The sequence below is a fragment of the Anabrus simplex genome, chromosome 11, assembly GCF_040414725.1.
Source record: "Anabrus simplex isolate iqAnaSimp1 chromosome 11, ASM4041472v1, whole genome shotgun sequence".
Classification (NCBI taxonomy): Eukaryota; Metazoa; Arthropoda; class Insecta; order Orthoptera; family Tettigoniidae; genus Anabrus; species Anabrus simplex.
Window position 1 is genome coordinate 72093225 of NC_090275.1, and position 17662 is coordinate 72110886.

A 17662-nucleotide genomic window follows, 5' to 3' on the forward strand; every position below is an offset into this window, starting at 1 on the left:
AAGAAGAAAACAGTAATACCAATATAAATGGTCCGTCATTGGATATTATAAATTTTCCAGCTAACTCATTCTTGGTTGCCAGCGTTTCGCCCTCGTGTGCTAGGGTGGGCTCATCAGTTGGTACCTAGCACACCTACCAATACGCTGGCTAGTGCATACCGTGGAGGCCACTGCGTAGGCTAACTGGAGCCACCGGCAGTGCCAATGCACTAAGAGACTTTGTCTCATTATCAAAAATTGATGCCTGCTTGGCCATCAGATGACATAGATGTTGATTTCCATAGGGAATCTGAAATATTTGTCCTGAATGAGTAAATTTATAATATAATATATTATATTAAAGCTGATATAGAAATAGCTTTAATATAATATATTATATTATAAATTTACTCATTCAGGACAAATATTTCAGATTCCCTATGGGAATCAACATCTATGTCATCTGATGGCCAAGCAGGCATCAATTTTTGATAATGAGACAAAGTCTCTTAGTGCATTGGCACTGCCGGTGGCTCCAGTTAGCCTACGCAGTGGCCTCCACGGTATGCACTAGCCAGCGTATTGGTAGGTGTGCTAGGTACCAACTGATGAGCCCACCCTAGCACACGAGGGCGAAACGCTGGCAACCAAGAATGAGTTAGCTGGAAAATTTATAATATATTATAAATTTACTCATTCAGGACAAATATTTCAGATTCCCTATGGGAATCAACATCTATGTCAAGAAAACAGTAGCAATGAAATTGAGTAGAACACCCAGAGAATGTGACCTTAAACTTCATGGAGAGAGAATTGAATGTGTAGAAAGCTTCAGCTATCTTGGAAGTACTGCATCGAACCAGGGGAGTGCTAAATTGGAAATCCAGAACAGAGTGATGAAAGGTTCCACATTCTCCTATCAGGTACGAAATCTAGTGTGGGACAAAGCAGTTCCCGTAAAAGCCAAACAAACAATGTTCAAATCTTACCGCCTGCCAATTATGACATATGGGTTGGAGACCTGTGTGTTATTGAAAAGAGACATCAGCAAACTGCAAGCATGTAAAATGACATTTTTACGATCTGCTATGCAAAAAACAAGAAGAGAGAGAATTAGAAATGACATGCAAGTGACCTGTACGATTGAAGAAAGACTACACATTGCTCGGTTGAAGTGGTTTGGGCATGTGAAAAGGATGGAAGAGACTAGAACCCCCAGACAATACTTGGAAATGGCAGTACCTGGAAGGAGACCTATTGGACGTCTCAGAAGAAGGTGGCTGGACCAAATAAATGCAGACCTTATCGAGAAAGGAACACCACTGCAGGATGTGAAAGGAGAGGAACTCTATAATGACAGGAACCGATGGAGGCGTGTTGTCCACTAAAGTCCTACCCGGCCAGCTGCAAGAATACCCAGATGATGATGATGATGATGATGATGATGATGATGATGAGCAGAGTACCAAGGCACAAGAGCACAGAGAAGCAGTGACAGCGAGTGCAATGCCTGCAATGGCAAGCGGACGCAATCGTCTCAAAGAAGTAGCACGATTATCCTTACAGAAACTAAATGAAACTGAACCCATCAGCTATATACGTGCTCTGGACAAATAAATAAACAAACAAACTAGTAAATGAAACTGAACTCACCACTGAACGAGTCCAGTAAGATCGTGAATAAAACATTCTGTTGCATTACGTGCTAACGAATGTGAAATATCAGTTTCCTGAGCTACCCTCCGAAGCGACTTATGTGAACTGACTTGCAGTCTAACTTCTCCTGTGTGAGAGCTGTCTCCTTCACTGATTTTTCTTATTAATTACGAAACAAGTACTACGCCAAGTTCTTGCGAGTAATGTTTTGATGGTACTGCAGAACCGGGAAACTGTCTACAGAATTTTCAAAGGCACCTTTTGACTGGTTTCTTCTTTTTGTGCAAGTAACAGTTGACCAAAAAAGTTCTTTGTGCTGTACTTTACCATCGCAATAATTACCTCCTCACAACAAACCTTTAATGTACAATGGTTACTAGCGAACTGCTGCATCAGCTGTCAAAACTTCTTATCACGCCAAGCTTGACACAAGCCGTATGGCGCTCACTTGGGGATTCCCGTGTCCTCTGAGCAGAAGTGCGAAGTCTTAAATAATACTCTCTGTACATAAACAGAGTGCAGTGTTGTAGTATTTTAGTATGCACAAATTGAACAAAAACAAGCATTACAAACAGCTAACATCCTTCAAAATAGTCCACTTGGGTATCAACTCATCACTGCTAATGACGGGGAGGGGTGTTATTGGTCGCATCAATGTGTACCACCTATTGCTGATATGCTGTCAGAATTGCTCCCCTGTCTGCAAAGTGCTTCCCATACAGTGGCTTTGTCAGTTTTCAAACAAGATCAAAGTCGGACAGGCTGACATCTGGTAAATAAGAGGGGGTGTCCTAAGACTTCCCACCCACAGTGCTGTACAAGTGCTGAGTGGGCTGTAGCAATATTACGATGGTATATGGTACTGTCCAGCAGTGCTGGAATTTCCGTTGAAGTGTACAATGCAGATGTAACTAAAGAAATGTTCACTAGTATGGGGCATTGGCGACGTGGCCCTTCCAAACAGGATAACACTCGAGAACACCTTGGAACACGACCATCGTGAGCGATGTATGTCTCATCTTACGTTGCTGTGGTGATGCTTAATATTGCAACTCAGCTGACTGACACATTGGTTCTGGTTTGTACGCTTGCACCCACATTTTGACAAATGCAATAATGCAGACAAGCATATTGTTTCCTTTGCACTGAGACCCAGTCTGAATACTTCTTGTGCACTTGCAAGTCCTGCCACAAAATGCAGAACACTGTCAACCAAGACATACCTGTAAGTGTGGATAATTCCTGCACAGCCCAATGTCGGTCTTCTGTTAAGCACTGTTTGATCTGTACAGACGGACACAAGATGTCCACTGCATACCGGTTCACAGTTGCAACCAGCACCCAACGTGCATGTTCAATATGGCATCGTCCTATCAACTGCAGCTGCACTTAGCTTTGCAGGACACTGACAGGCATTTTTGTCAAAAAGAACTCTAATTTTCATGTGTTACTGTTCTTTCTCTTTTCTTACATCCAACTTGGAGAAGGCTGTCGGTTGCTGGTACCCAGACAACCATGCCGATAAACCCGATCCGTTGGTGGCCTTCAGTAGCGATTGCCACAGGGATTCCAATTTAATACTAGCCTTATCGTGCTGTCTGATATTTAGACAACATAACACGACTTATGAAACAAACTACACAATTTAATATTTGTTAAATCTGATGATCTGTTGCTTATAGCCTGTGTCAAAATGGGAAACTATTTCCGTTGTGGTCATTTATGAGGTAAAAATATTTTGGACTGGTAGAAGTGACATTTAAAGCGGTAAAGTTTTCCATAGAGTGCAGTGCATTGAGTGGGTGTGATACCGCAACAGCATAGCAGCCACTTTGTTGGACAATTCTGAGTAGTATCTCGAGGACAAACTGCTTCCCATTTGAGAAAGACTATAGTTAAGAATATATAAGTAGAACTTGTTTACATTTTGACAGGTGGAATTTAAGGTACATCCGAGTATTATCAAGGTATAGGAGTGTAGGAAAAAGAAAGGATTATTCTATTTAAAGAAAAGATACTGATGCAACAAATTCTTGCTCATTTTATTTAACAAAAAGCCAGGAAAAGATTTTTTTTGGTGAACTGATTTTTCCACCCATTGTTGACCACTTTACAGGGCTCCAGTATCAAGGCTACAGGAAACTAAACTACAATATGAGCTACCAAGAGTATTATCTACACAACTGTTCTCTAAATTAGGTGTCACATCAGAGCAAGAATAAAGTATAAAATATGCAATTAATAAAATTGGTGAACAATATTTTATTACCACTTATATTTACATAATAAATAACTTTCATTCTTTAAAAAATTATTATTATTATTAATATTATCATTATTTATTTATTATTATTATTTATCATCATTATTTTTATTACTTAGGTCTCCTGTAGGCTTGACATGGGTCTTAAGAGCTGATTTAGATTTTTCTTCTTTCCAAAGCAAATATCCTATAAGCATTATTTCATCATTAGGGGGCTATGATCTAAGGACTACAGTTTTTCTCATATAAATAGTCTAAAATCACAAGTTTTCATTTTCTGACAAAGGGCAGAGATAGAGAAATGGCACGGCAGCAATGAACTGATGACTACACGTGACAAACTCGAGGGAAAGGTTAGGATTGGGTTTGGAAGGGAGGGAATAATGGGAGCGAAGCATTAGTGTGTATTACGTAATGTTTATAACATTATTTTCTTTGCTAGGAACTGTCTACAAATGCCTCCTGGACAACAAATACTTGAGGAAAAACATCACCGTCAGGAAAGATGAGGAAGGGAGAAGAAGGTTATCATCGCGTGATCCTTTGTTTTAAACTTGGCTAGTACATCATTTTCTCCAATACAGGGAACATTATATTTACAAACTCTTTACTGTTAACAACATCCTTTCTTTAGAACTAGAATGTAATAAGTATAATTAATCTAAAACAAAATGGCATCTGTATACAAATATTAAGAAAACTGCCAATACCCTTACGTACAGCAAATATTTCACACTCCAATCTATTCTTTTTTCTTTCTGCTCATGAAATAATGGATGCTTAAACACTTTGTGTAATGGATATATAGTAATCTATGGTCCATACTGTGAGGTATTTCTATGGGAGGAAAAGGTACGCAATAAGCTAAATATTATGGATTCAAATCAAATATATAAATAGGTTATAAACATAAATTATGGCTCTGAAAAGAATTACAATTTACTAACAAAAATTATTTTATTGAATTAATAATTTAAAGGGGATTTTATGAGAAATGACCTTATGACCTTCACTAGTTTTTCAAAAACACCTCTTGGTAAATAACAGAACTTTGGATCTCAATAACAACATATTGCTATCTTAATTCAAGTTTGAAATGCCTATCTCATTCTTTACGAAAAGAAGAAGTGTACCAATCATAATTCTATCTTATGGTGAAACATATTAAACTACATTCCTGAAACCAAAATTAGAAAACTTGTACAGTCAAAACTTGAGGATGAGTGGCATGGTTTCAAACCAAGAAGATAACCACAGACCTTAACTTTTCAACCAAAATGCTGCTTGAAGCAATCATAAAAATTAGTCATTGTGGTCTTCCTGGATATAGAAAAAGCTTATGACCAGATACCATGAAAATATATGGGGAATTATGAGAGAAAAAGAAGTGCCAAACAGGATTATTGCTCACATCAGAAAACTCTACCAAGAGACAAGGAGCTATGTTTAAATCCAGGCTGACAGGTCATAAAAAACATGCAATTGTCATTGCTGATGAAGTTATGTTATGAGGAAAGATAGAATCTGAGGAATACACCAAGTTAGATCTATGGAAGATAGACCTTGAAAAGACAGGCTTAAGAATTGGCAAATATAAGTTAGTTGGCTTACCGAAGCAGAGTAGCTGCAAGTGTCACCACGCAACAGCTATAGAGCCAAACTCTGCATTTGGGAACTCCACTGTCGACTGTCCTGAGAATAGTTTTCTGTGGTTTCCATCTTCAGTTCCAGGCAAATTCATTTCATCTCATCTCATCCCTGACCCTGTATCAGGAAATGTGACTAAGGGTGGACATACAAGACAGTTGGCTTAATGATAAGCAGGAAAACTGAAAAAGTCCACCTTAAAATTGGTCAGGATGCTAAAACTTTAGCTAGGCAGCTACAGAAGGTTTGGTTTATAGCTGACCAATTGCATAACACTACTGCCATCTGGTGACCAATTGTTGGAACTATGGGCTTGCCGTTGTGTCTGACGTAGGTGTGTAAGTGTTCTGAAATAGCACCAAAAATCAACGATTACTGGGAAGAGGTAAGTTATGGCCTTTTTCCATGTTCGTTTTTTGTACACATGTACTGTATAGTGAAAGAGCGTCGGAAGAATGGGTTAACATTCGAGGTGACAACAACAAAAGCTACTGTGGCCCATTACATACAACGGGAGCCCTTGGTGAATCATGAAAAGCACCAGGAAGAGGGCTCCAAAGAAAGTCTCACCAGTAGTGTTTCGGAGGATTCACTGACTGGCATGACAGGAAAATCCACCGACCCAATGCAGTAAGTTGATGATATACAAGGTTGAAAGCCCATGAAAGTGAATGCAAGATACATCCAAGAATCCATAAGTATGCCTATCTATTGGACAGAGATCCCACAATTGTATGGAGTGGACTCAAACCAGGCCGGATCTATTTGGGTGGCCTCTAGTCATACCATCAGAACATCTCTGCATTTTTATTAGGAAACTGAACAGGAATAGGGAATTCATATAATTCAATTTCAAGACATTCCATTAAAGAACCCTGATACCAGTTCAATGGATTTCTGCACATTTGGACTAGAAAAGACATTGCTATCCATGCACCATGGATGGTCTATGAAAAACTTGCAGTGAGGATTGGCACAGAATTCCCATACTTGTGCTCTGCGGGAGTTTGCTTCCATGGAAACTTCGATGCCAGATAATAGTCAACAGTGCTGGGGTCCAGCAGAACATTGACTCGTGGTGGTAGCAAGGTATCTTGTAAGGTATGTACCCTTGTACATTGGTCGGACATAAAAGGAATAACCCCTCCTGTGTGTTTCATTCGATAACACCATCCAACAAAAAATGAGCAATAGATTGCAAACTGCTTCACAATTCTAACCACTCTATATGTCACCTTCGCAGGGAAGGATCTTATCCCCAATAATCAAACGTAAAACAGTATCAAAATATGCTGCTAATCATGACCTACGGACTTCAACAGGACTTGTTGGCTTCAATTCTTAGAAATGAAGATCTTCCTTACTGTCTCCAGAAGACAAGGAGAGACAAAGTAAGAAATGAGGAACTTGGCTGACAGCTTTGGTTGGAAAGGAGTTTGCCAGCAACTGGCCAAGATCCAGAATGGCAACAAAAACAAATTATGGTCAGACAGATCAAATTGAAAAAGGCAAATTTATAACCATACCTGGAGTGCTGGAGTGGATAAATTATGATGACTTATCATTTAACTTTTAGATAAGCAAAAGTTATGTTTGGAATGGTTTATAAGGAAGAACAATAGTAAACTTAAAAGTTATTCAGAATAAATCTTTGTAAACACATCATGAAGGAAGAAAATAAATGGATACAGATAGAAACTATTACCTTTGTGCCTGAATAATAATAATAATAATAATAATAATAATAATAATAATAATAATAATAATAATAACAACAACAACAACAACAACAACAACAACAACAGCATGTGCCTGGTGCAGGTCTTTTGAGTTGACGCCATTTAGGCGACCTGAGTGTCTGTGAGGATGGGACCCCTACCCAACACGAATTCCAGTAATGAAAATGGTGCAAACACCCAGATCCCGAGCCACAGGAATTAACTAATGTAAGTTAAAAATCCCTGACCCAGTAGGAAATCAAACCCAGGATCCCTCAAACCAAATGTCAGCATGTTAACCACTTAGCCATGGAGTTGGGCAAAGGGAACAGAGCTAATGGGACAGGGTGGTCTCAAGCAGTCACCCATCCAAGTACTGACCATGCCCAATGTTGCTTAACTGCTGTGATTAGATGAAACCTGTGTATTCAACATGGTATGGCCATTGGCTCTGCCTGCATAAATGTAAGAATATAGAGTGGCTAAGGGTTCCTGATGAGAAGCTGTTTTACTATTCCAATAAAATTCAAGTAAAATTCTCTTCAAACTACTTGGGAAAAATGGTTTGTAACACCAACAGTATCAAAAGTTAAAATACACTTTTCAGGCTACAATGATTTATGTATAACTCAATATGGTGTCTTTAAGTAAATTCATTAAATAACAGAGAAAAAATAATGGATGAAATGTGCTGCCTTGCTAAATAAATCGAAAGCTCACAAAATAAGAATGGACCATTAGTACAAAGCTTCCATACACAAAGTATTAAAAACAAATATACTAACACCTTCAGTTGTACCTGTAACTTTAATTTTCAATGTTGATATATCATTCACCAACCACATATAATCTTGAAGTTATTTTCCTGTTGAACAACATGAAAAACTTGTCATGCAAACAAGAAGAAATCTGAAAGGATTGAATATTTGCTGTATGGTTATCAAAAAATGACCACTGTTTTAGATTTGATAATAGTAATTCACAGATTACACCACAATTTCTTTCTTAGAAAATGATAAGATATACAAATGTGTGTTCTTTTTTTAAATACATCATAGCCAATCTTATGAACTGGTGGCATTGAGATATATAAATTCTGAAAACGAACATGAAGTAGATACGGGCAGTTCCAGATGTGGGAGGCCTGTTCAGCCTACACTCAAAGATTAGTACCATAATTTCTGGCAAATGTCTTGAACATAACTGTTAATGGTGCAAATTTCACTCTCATTTTACAATGCATGTTTACAAAAATTAACATCAATGGAAATAATTAATATCTTTCATTTAATAATAGATATTCTGTATGATGCTTTGAACTATGGACATCTAATTTATGGCTCATGGTAACATTTCACTCATTCAATGTTTCTGTTTGTAGTGGTAAAATTTAAAAGGCAAGTTATGGAAAAATAGGGGATTATTGTCTAACAGCAATTTTAAATTTATGTCTGGCCAGGATACCTGCTATAGGATGGAGTAACCATATAGCCAGTGACTCAACGTTGAGTGTTGGTAAATAATCGCTTCGGGCGGAAGACCCCTTTTTGTTGGGTGCTGGTTCCCCTGTGGAGGAAATGCTACTGAATTCAGCAGGCAGTGCCTGTTCTCCAGGATAGGGGTGGCCTCACTGAAACCCAGCAGTTATATATAAAATACCTTTGGGTGTGGCGACTCCTCCGAAATAATAGCTAATGAAGCATCAAAGTGGATCAGAAGAGTACCTCAGAAGCGATGCGCACCTCATGTCTCCAGGGAGGTGTGAGAAATGGATGGAGGTCAATGATTCCAGAACCTAAACCAGGAGCTCCATGGATAAGGATGATGGAAGAAAAATTTAGAAGATTATCTTGTAGACAACCTTATAATAATGTTTTTCCTCCTAATGTATGAACATAGCTCAGAACAGCATTTTTTTTCCAGGGCCCTTCTGATCTGTTAGCTCACTTTCTCACCACGCAACCATACATGTAAGTTATATACTATGGAAGGTATTTTTATCTGATTAAGAATACTGATGTGAGTAAATGATTTATTTCGACATGGATTACTAGATTCATCTCAAAATATTATTTTTAAGGTTGATTTTTTATTGCAAACTGTAACATAAAAACGCTCTTTGAGGGCTATCTTTTACAGATAGGAATATACCATGGTGGACATTTAGTAGAACATTTATTCCCAACAATTCTCGTACATATATCGTTAATGGTTTGGGCAGTGTAAGTCAAGAAAGTGCTCAGATAGCCCATTTTTCTACAATTTCCTTCCCTAAATTTGCTACTAATCTGCTCCTTATGTCAGAAATTCATATTTTGTAAATTTTCTTGATAACTGCTCCATTCAAAGGTAAAATTCACATCAAAATCTGTTTGTGTGTGCGAGCTAATCTCAGGAACCACTAAACACCTACTGGAAAATTTTTAAATATGTATAGACATTTATAACCCATTAAACCGGTTTTTGTATAAAAGAAAATTCTCCTTTCTTTACTTTCGTCTTCATTTAAATTCATTTTGCATTTCAAGTGATCAAACAATCAATATTTCAGATAGATCATTATGTATGTACAATGGTACAGTAATATAATGAAGGGAGTCTTCTGTCCCAGAAACCTGGTAATCTTTTTATTCATCTTGACCGAAATCAAATAACTGATTGTTTAAGAGACATACCTCACCTACGTAGATATGTCTTATTCAGTTAAATAAATGGATAAATATTTTCTAAAGTGCAAATTCCATAATCATGATAGTGCTCGAGCTTGCAGGATGATCATCACTAAGATCTGTTGCGTCTCAACATCATGGGTGGAAACCAAACCTTAATCATTTGTTTTAATAAAAAAAACTCTCATTAAAAAACATATTCTAATGGAACTCTGAATATTTCTGTAGTACAGAAAGTATTAATTTCCCTAATTTTCTTTAAAATCCATTCTAGAAATGTGTTTAAACATATCCTAATGAGTGGTTTATAAATTTAGTAATGGTCTCATCCATAATGCATTTATTTTCATCCATGATTAATTTAAATAGAATTTGAGCAGCCCTCTTCTCCAAGAAGAAAGTATCAATATGAGGACTTCAATATAAAATTTTCTCCTGAAATTAAAACAAAAGGAGTATATAAAATTCCTCTAGTATACTTCTCTATCTGATCCGCAACTGTTCAAGACTGACAAACCTCCAACGAGGAGATGTTACAAGATGCCTCCCATAATCCTTCCTTTATTTTCTCTTCCTTCCAAAATCATCCCAAACCTACAGTTGAAAGGACCTGACATTTCTAAAATCTATACACACTTTCAAGTATTTTTATTTTTAACTTTAATGGAAAAATTAGCTTACAAATCTTCATGAATTTCCACTATTTTTCCATCTTAATTGAATACTTCTCTGTCCCTGGTCATCACATTTGATAACAATCGCTGATCTTCCCTTTTCTAGTGCAATATACCATCATCAATTCCATTTTTCCGCGATGAAAGTTGGCGACCTAACGTTAAACATGTTTGATCAAGTGTCCAGTACGGCTTGATTGACCTAGCATTCTGGTAGTTTTCCTGTTCACCTAGTCTATCAATTGTACTGCGCATCTTCCTCAAGCTCTTTGTCCTTCAACTTTTCCCTGACCAATGGTTTACTTCAGGTTATCTTTTTTACCAACTTGCTACATTATCAAAGAACTGCAAAATTCTCTGATAATGTATGAAGGATAACGTTTTCTTCACATTGAGTTCAATGAGAATTGATTCATTAGTTCTTTCCTCACCCCACAATAACTGTAGCATCGTTTCATATGACAACAATTTTATAGTTTTGATCTTCTGCTTTGATTATTTAAGTTTCCGCACTATGAAGAAAAATTGGAAAAACTAGGGTCTTCAGCACCCTTAGTTTGGTGCATCTGCTTATCACACAATCATTCAAGATGACTGTCAGCTTTCATTTGGCACCTCTTGCTATTGTAATTCTCTGCCATGTCCTATCTGTTGAGCTAAGTTTTCAACAACAGTGCCATAATAAATACATTCATCCACTCGCTCGTACTCACACAATAAATTTGTTTCTGGAGTTGACTTGGCTCAATCAATAATACTGATCTTTGTCTCTTCTTCTTTGTGAATGACTCACGTAAGGCCACTGAGAATCAACACTTTTTCAGCCATCTAATCTTTGCTGATCATCAAATCATGTTTTTCACCTTCACATTTGACTCTGTCTATGAGTTCTTTGATTTCTGGATCAGACTGTGCACTTAGGTTGCTGCAATGGATGGCCTGCCCAGACCTTATTACTTAGTTTTATGAAACCTAACCAACAATAAATTTCTCCTGAAGGTCGATATTGCTCTGCATCCTACCTGTGTGTCAGCAATGTAAATGAGCCATGAAACAAGCAAAGGAAAAATGACTATGCACAATTTCTCCATCCAATCTTACAGACCGTTGTACAAACATACAATTTAATGCTCCCTGAAAAAACACATGTACCCGTAATATGATCGAATGAGGTTATATCATGTGACCTGCAATGGTAGAAAGTTAGGTGAACGCCGTAAACTATAATCGTAAACTCTGACTTTTGACATAGAAGGGCCATATTTTTTACCACACTTCTAGCAAGTAGGTTGGCTTGTGGCTGAGTTGGTAATGTGCCGGTTGCCGGGGGTATCCGAGTAGGTTTCGAATCCAAACTTATGCAATTTTTTTAAAATGACAGTCATGCCCTACTGTAACGGGGACACAATGTTTATCCACACCTACCAAGTCGCATCACAGCACTTATTCATTCACTCACGATGTATTCCACAGAGACGAGTATGTTGATATGTTGCTAATTATAGAGAAACAAGGTAGAATGCATTTAATTTGCAGCACCTCTATCACGAGCAGTTTCCTGACAGTAGCTATGTGGCCATATCACATCCACTGTAAACGGCATAAAGCAAAAGTATACCAGCCTGGGAATTGAATGTTTCTTGGCAGCTTGGCTCCGCAACAGCAGCGTTGCATGATTTAGCCAACTCAGCTACGGATAGCCGTGGTGTACGACTGGCACGTAAGTAATCTGTTCGTAGTCCTAATGTAAGTTAGTGTTATTCGGAGCTGTGATCAATTTATACATTCATTATAGTTTACATCATTGAAATAACATTGGTACTAATGATTTCATCTATATTCTTGAGCATGACCTCAATGGTATAATTGTACTAAGGCAATATAGGATCAGGTACCAATGTTTATAGGTTGGCTATGATGTAAGAGTTCACATTGTGGATGAAGTCCACCTTCCTCCAAGTGCTTATTACTCCCCCTTCCAAACTCTAATAATTCATCAACAACATTTCAAAACACTGTTAGGTGCTTACCACATTACCATATAGAAATTGGAAGACTTTGATTTGTGTTCTATGGGTGTTTAATGTATTCAGTTCAATTCTATTCGGAAGATTCTGCTTTGAAGTCAAATAAATATTAAAGTTTATTTATTACACCTGTTCAATACATAAAAAAAGATAATGAATTAAATAAAATTATAGGGACATGTTTCGCCCTTTAATTATGGGCATCTTCAGCCTTAATCTCGAACTGAAAGTTGATTAATCAGGTACCTGATTGTAATCAACTTACATATGGATGTGAAGGAAAAGTTGGAAAAATGCGAAATGGTTAACAGTAGTTATGAAATTCTTAATATCAGGCCTTAATAAAGTCTAAAATACAAATATTCGTAAAATTATACACTTTCTTGAATGTAGTTAAGAAATTCTTGAAATGAGGCCTTAATGAAGTTTAAAATACAAGTAGTCGTGAGTTTATACACTAGATGAAACTTTTGGATCTTAAACAGATTGAATTCTCTCCGAATCTTCATTACGTCAACCAATTTCAACGTTAATAAAGAGACTTCAATCCAAACTTCCCTTACGACTGTACACAAGAGACTACAGCCGTTCCTTCCTGCTAACATTTAACACAACAACTTACCTTCAAGCACTCTTCTTTTCTCATGCTTCTAGAAAACTACAGTTTTATCACTTCACATTTATTATAAACCCCACTTGATGTGATTATTATAGTGACATTCAATCTGTTTAAGATCCAAAAGTTTCCTCTAGTGTACAAACTCATGACTACTTGTATTTTAAACTTCATTAAGGGCTCATTTCAAGAATTTCTTAACTACATTCAAGAAAGTGTATAATTTTACGAATATTTGTATTTTAGACTTTATTAAGACCTGATATTAAGAATTTCTTAACTACTGTCAACCATTTTGCACTTTTCCAACTTTTCCTTCACATCCATATGTAAGTTAATTACAATCAGGTACCTGATTATTTAACTTTCAGTTTGAGATTAAGGCTGAAGATGCCCATAATTAAAGGGCGAAACATGTCCCTATAATTTTATTTAATTCATTATCTTTTTTATGGATTGAACAGGTGGAATAAATAAACTTTAATATTTATTTGACTTATTGTACATTTCAATACGGACCTAAATATGAGAATTATAACATGTAATAGATTCTGCTTTCCATTATATCAGACTCAGGATTAGTGATATTTAGCGATATACACAGTCAAAGAATTCTCTGTATGTAAAACAAGATTTCAAATCAAGTTCCAAAGTAGCTTTAATCAATTACATTATCTCCCCATGTTAGTTCTGTTATAGTTGGGTGTATTGAGAAAATTTCTTGAAAATTCAATAGATATTCCATTTTTAATCAATACAGTAGATAATATCTTGATTATTTTAATTGTACTGCATCATTTATACCTATGTTACCTCCCCTCAAGCGGTCATGAGAACTAATGTACACAGAAGCAAAATTTCTTCTTTTTACATAAATTTGCCTATATTTAAATAATGTTTTATATATATTAGCCAGCCCCGTGGTGTATGGGTAGCTTGCCTGCCTCTTGCCCGGAGGCCTCGGGATTGATTCCGGGCCAGGTCAGGGATTTTTACCTGGACCTGAGGGCTGGTTCGAGGTCTACTCAGCCTATGTGATTAGAATTGAGGAGCTACCTGATGGTGAGATAGCGGCCCCGATCTAGAAAGTCAAGAATAATGGCTGAGAGGATTTGTCATGCTGACCACATGACACCTCGTAATCTGCAGACCTTTGGGCTGAGCAGCGGTCACTTGGCAGGCTAAGGCCCTTCAAGGGTTGTAGTGCCATGGGGTTTGGTTTGGTTTATATATATTAATTTACTAGTAATTTATCTCAACTTGCTGTCACCAATACACTCTGTAACTTGATTGATGGGCTATCAATTTCTTCATGCAACAACAGACATTTTTTCCCTTCGAGGCAAACTATCATTGTTAGCAAAATAGTTTTTTTTTTTTTTTTAAAATCCTGCAGTCAGTTTGACTTCAGCACAATGTATAACTGGACATGATAATACCTGCTATAGATCTAAGCAGAACGCTAGTTTTATCATAGAACAATATCCCCGAAATTTCCAAATTTCTATTCAAAATTACCAATTCAAACTTTATTATGTACCTTGAATTTTTCATATTCAATCCCCTACTTTATACACAAGCTGAAAAATACTTGTGCTCACTTTTGATCTATAAATTAACTATAGGAAATCTTTCAAAAATCATTTCCTAAATAAAACAATATTTGCATCATTAACAGTTAAAAATCAATATTATTTTGCACACTGAAGTAAGGATTTAGTATATACTGTAGTTTTCATCTATAAGAATGTTCCCTTTACACAAAACTTGTCCTTCAATAAGCTGGGACTGTCCATAACTATATACTTTCATTAATTCAGCCTAATGCACTATTGTATGCTAAATCCTTGAGAAGAAAGACATGAATTCAAACAGAATAACTGTCAAGTACATCATTTCCTATTTTCATTCTTAACGAACATTATATTAAAATACAAAACCTTTTCATTACTTTCATTAATAATAGAAAATGTACTAATCAAATTCTACAAAAAATGAATAATGATAATGGGAACATTTGGAGGAAAAGAGAGAGAAAGAGCTAAAACCTAACAGTGAAGTGAGACTGGCAAGAGCAGAGAGTCGAGTCACAAGACACAACAGGCCTACTTGGAGACAAGGACAAAGAAGCAACATGAATAACGAACACACAGGGAAGAAGGTTCATGACTCCTGCGAGCCAAGTCTCACTTCAAATATTCTCGCATACATGGGTTGAGAGAACGATGAGTGTCACTAATTTCTTGGTAGTTAATTTACAGTTCAACAAAACTGTTTAAAAATTTCCACTGAACTTCACATTATGTCTTCATCTCTTGCTGTAGGCTGACAATCAAGATCAAGATCCTCTGCAGTTAATTAAAAAACATAAAATTTCCCATATTATTTTTGTTTCAGTTGGTCAAATAAAGGCAAAATTCAGGCAGCTTCTTCAAGGTAGGAAAGAAACAACTGGAAGAAAGATCAATTTACCAAGGCAAGGAAGAGACAGAAAAATATATTGCAGAATAGTACATTCCAAGAAAACTTATTGTTTTGACAGAAATCTTCACCTGTGAAGTAGAAGAGAAAAGCCTCTTTTTTGCTAATAAAGAAACTTCTGGATATCACGATAGCAAAATGGACAAGAGGCCGGCCTATTCACCTCTGATGAACAATAAAAATAAAAATATTTGATTTCTTGTAATGTACTGTTTTACAAAATACATTTCTTTAGCAACTTTCTTGATAAGCCGCTCTTTCCATAAATTTTTCTCGTTTCCTTCTCTCCTTGAGTTTTGCTGAAGGAATTTAGGTTGGATGTATGCATAATTGACAATTATCACACTCCAATCTGTTACAAATCCTAAAAGTTTTGACAAGCACAACTCTTTGTATTGTAATGAGTTTTGTAAACTATTACAACCAGTTGCTAAATTAAGTTCAATAAATACTTTTTTTTCAGCCCTATTTCCTAACTCATTAACTAGAAGCAAAAGCATAAAATTCATCGCTTACCAAACAGATAGCGATTGCACTAAACCACGACAAACTCAAGGGAGAATAAAAACATTTTCTATGAATTTAACAATATATCCCCTGAAGTCAGGAATTCAACAAAATGACAAATCTTCATAAGTCAGTATTATGCTAAGATACACTAACTAATTTTCAATGTACAGCCAAACAGATGGGAAGTAATGACTTACCAGATAACAGCACAATTGAGAACATGCACAGAGAGAAAGCACCACTTGTCCAAAACTCTCTCTAAAATAACAAAGGATCTACTAAAAATTTTGAACCACTGATGCTTAGTTCTTGTGCAATTTCAGATGTACTCTTTCCTCATAAGTTGCTTGTTTCTTTCTCATCATACTCTAGTAAGAGCTCCACGATAGATTTCTAATCAAGTACTTGCAGACAAATTTATGAGGTGACTAGTTATCGTAGTTTCAGCCCATTTTCTTAACTATTTCCAATACTTCCATCGGTTTACCATTTTACCAATGCTAAAGAAAAAGTTTACTGCAAGGGCTTGTTCCATAATTGTTAACTTAGTCTGTTATTTTCTCAACTGCATACACATAGGTAAGGCATATTTAATCTGAAGAATATTTCTTATAGAAATTACATTTTTACTTTATCTTCTACTGAGAACAGTATACAGTGTGTTTCAAAATTATAGGTACAATCTGCAGGACTAAGCAGAGGCCAATGAAACAAAGAGAAGTCCTAACAAACATGGGTCGGAAGAGCAACCGTTTCTGAGATATGAAGTAATCACATTTGCAAATGTTAAAAGTGTCAGACCTGGCGACTCTCAGAGAAGCAAAAGAGTGATACACAGGATGTATTATGTACCTATTCTGCCGTATGCAGCAGAAACTTGGGTACTGAGGAAGAGAGCTGTGATTAGGATATAGGAAAGTGAAATGAAATTTCTGAGAAGCAGGATAGGAATGACAAGAATGGATGAGATGAGAAATGAAAAGGTTAGAGATATAGTAAAAGAAGAGCCACTAAAGAACAGGATAGACACATCTAGATTTAGATGGTATGGACACAAGGAAGGAATGTCAAAGGAAAGGATACCCAAGAGAATGCACGAAATGGAGATAACAGGAAAATGACCAAGAAGAAGACTAAGACATAGGTGGATAAAAAGAGTGGAAGAGTGTGTACAGAGAAGAAGAGAGGACTGGGCAAGAGTGAAGAGGGAGAAATGGTGGGAAGACAAGAGGAGATGGAGAGGCTTATGTTCGAAACAGCTGGAAACTGCATATGATGATGGACCCTTACCAGTCCAGCACTGAGGTACATTCGAGGCATTACTAGATTATTCATCGAGTTACTGCCATCTGTTTTTGACTGAGTGAAATTCGTACAGTTCCCAGAGCAACATTTGATTGTGCGTTGGCACATTTTTGCCAC

The 17662-nt window shown here is 36.6% G+C and overlaps 1 pseudogene; it reads right to left on the bottom strand.

Moving 5' to 3' along the window:
- Positions 1–7595: 7595 nt before the first annotated feature.
- On the bottom strand, positions 7596–7713 carry LOC136883619 (5S ribosomal RNA; annotated as a pseudogene).
- Positions 7714–17662: the final 9949 nt, after the last annotated feature.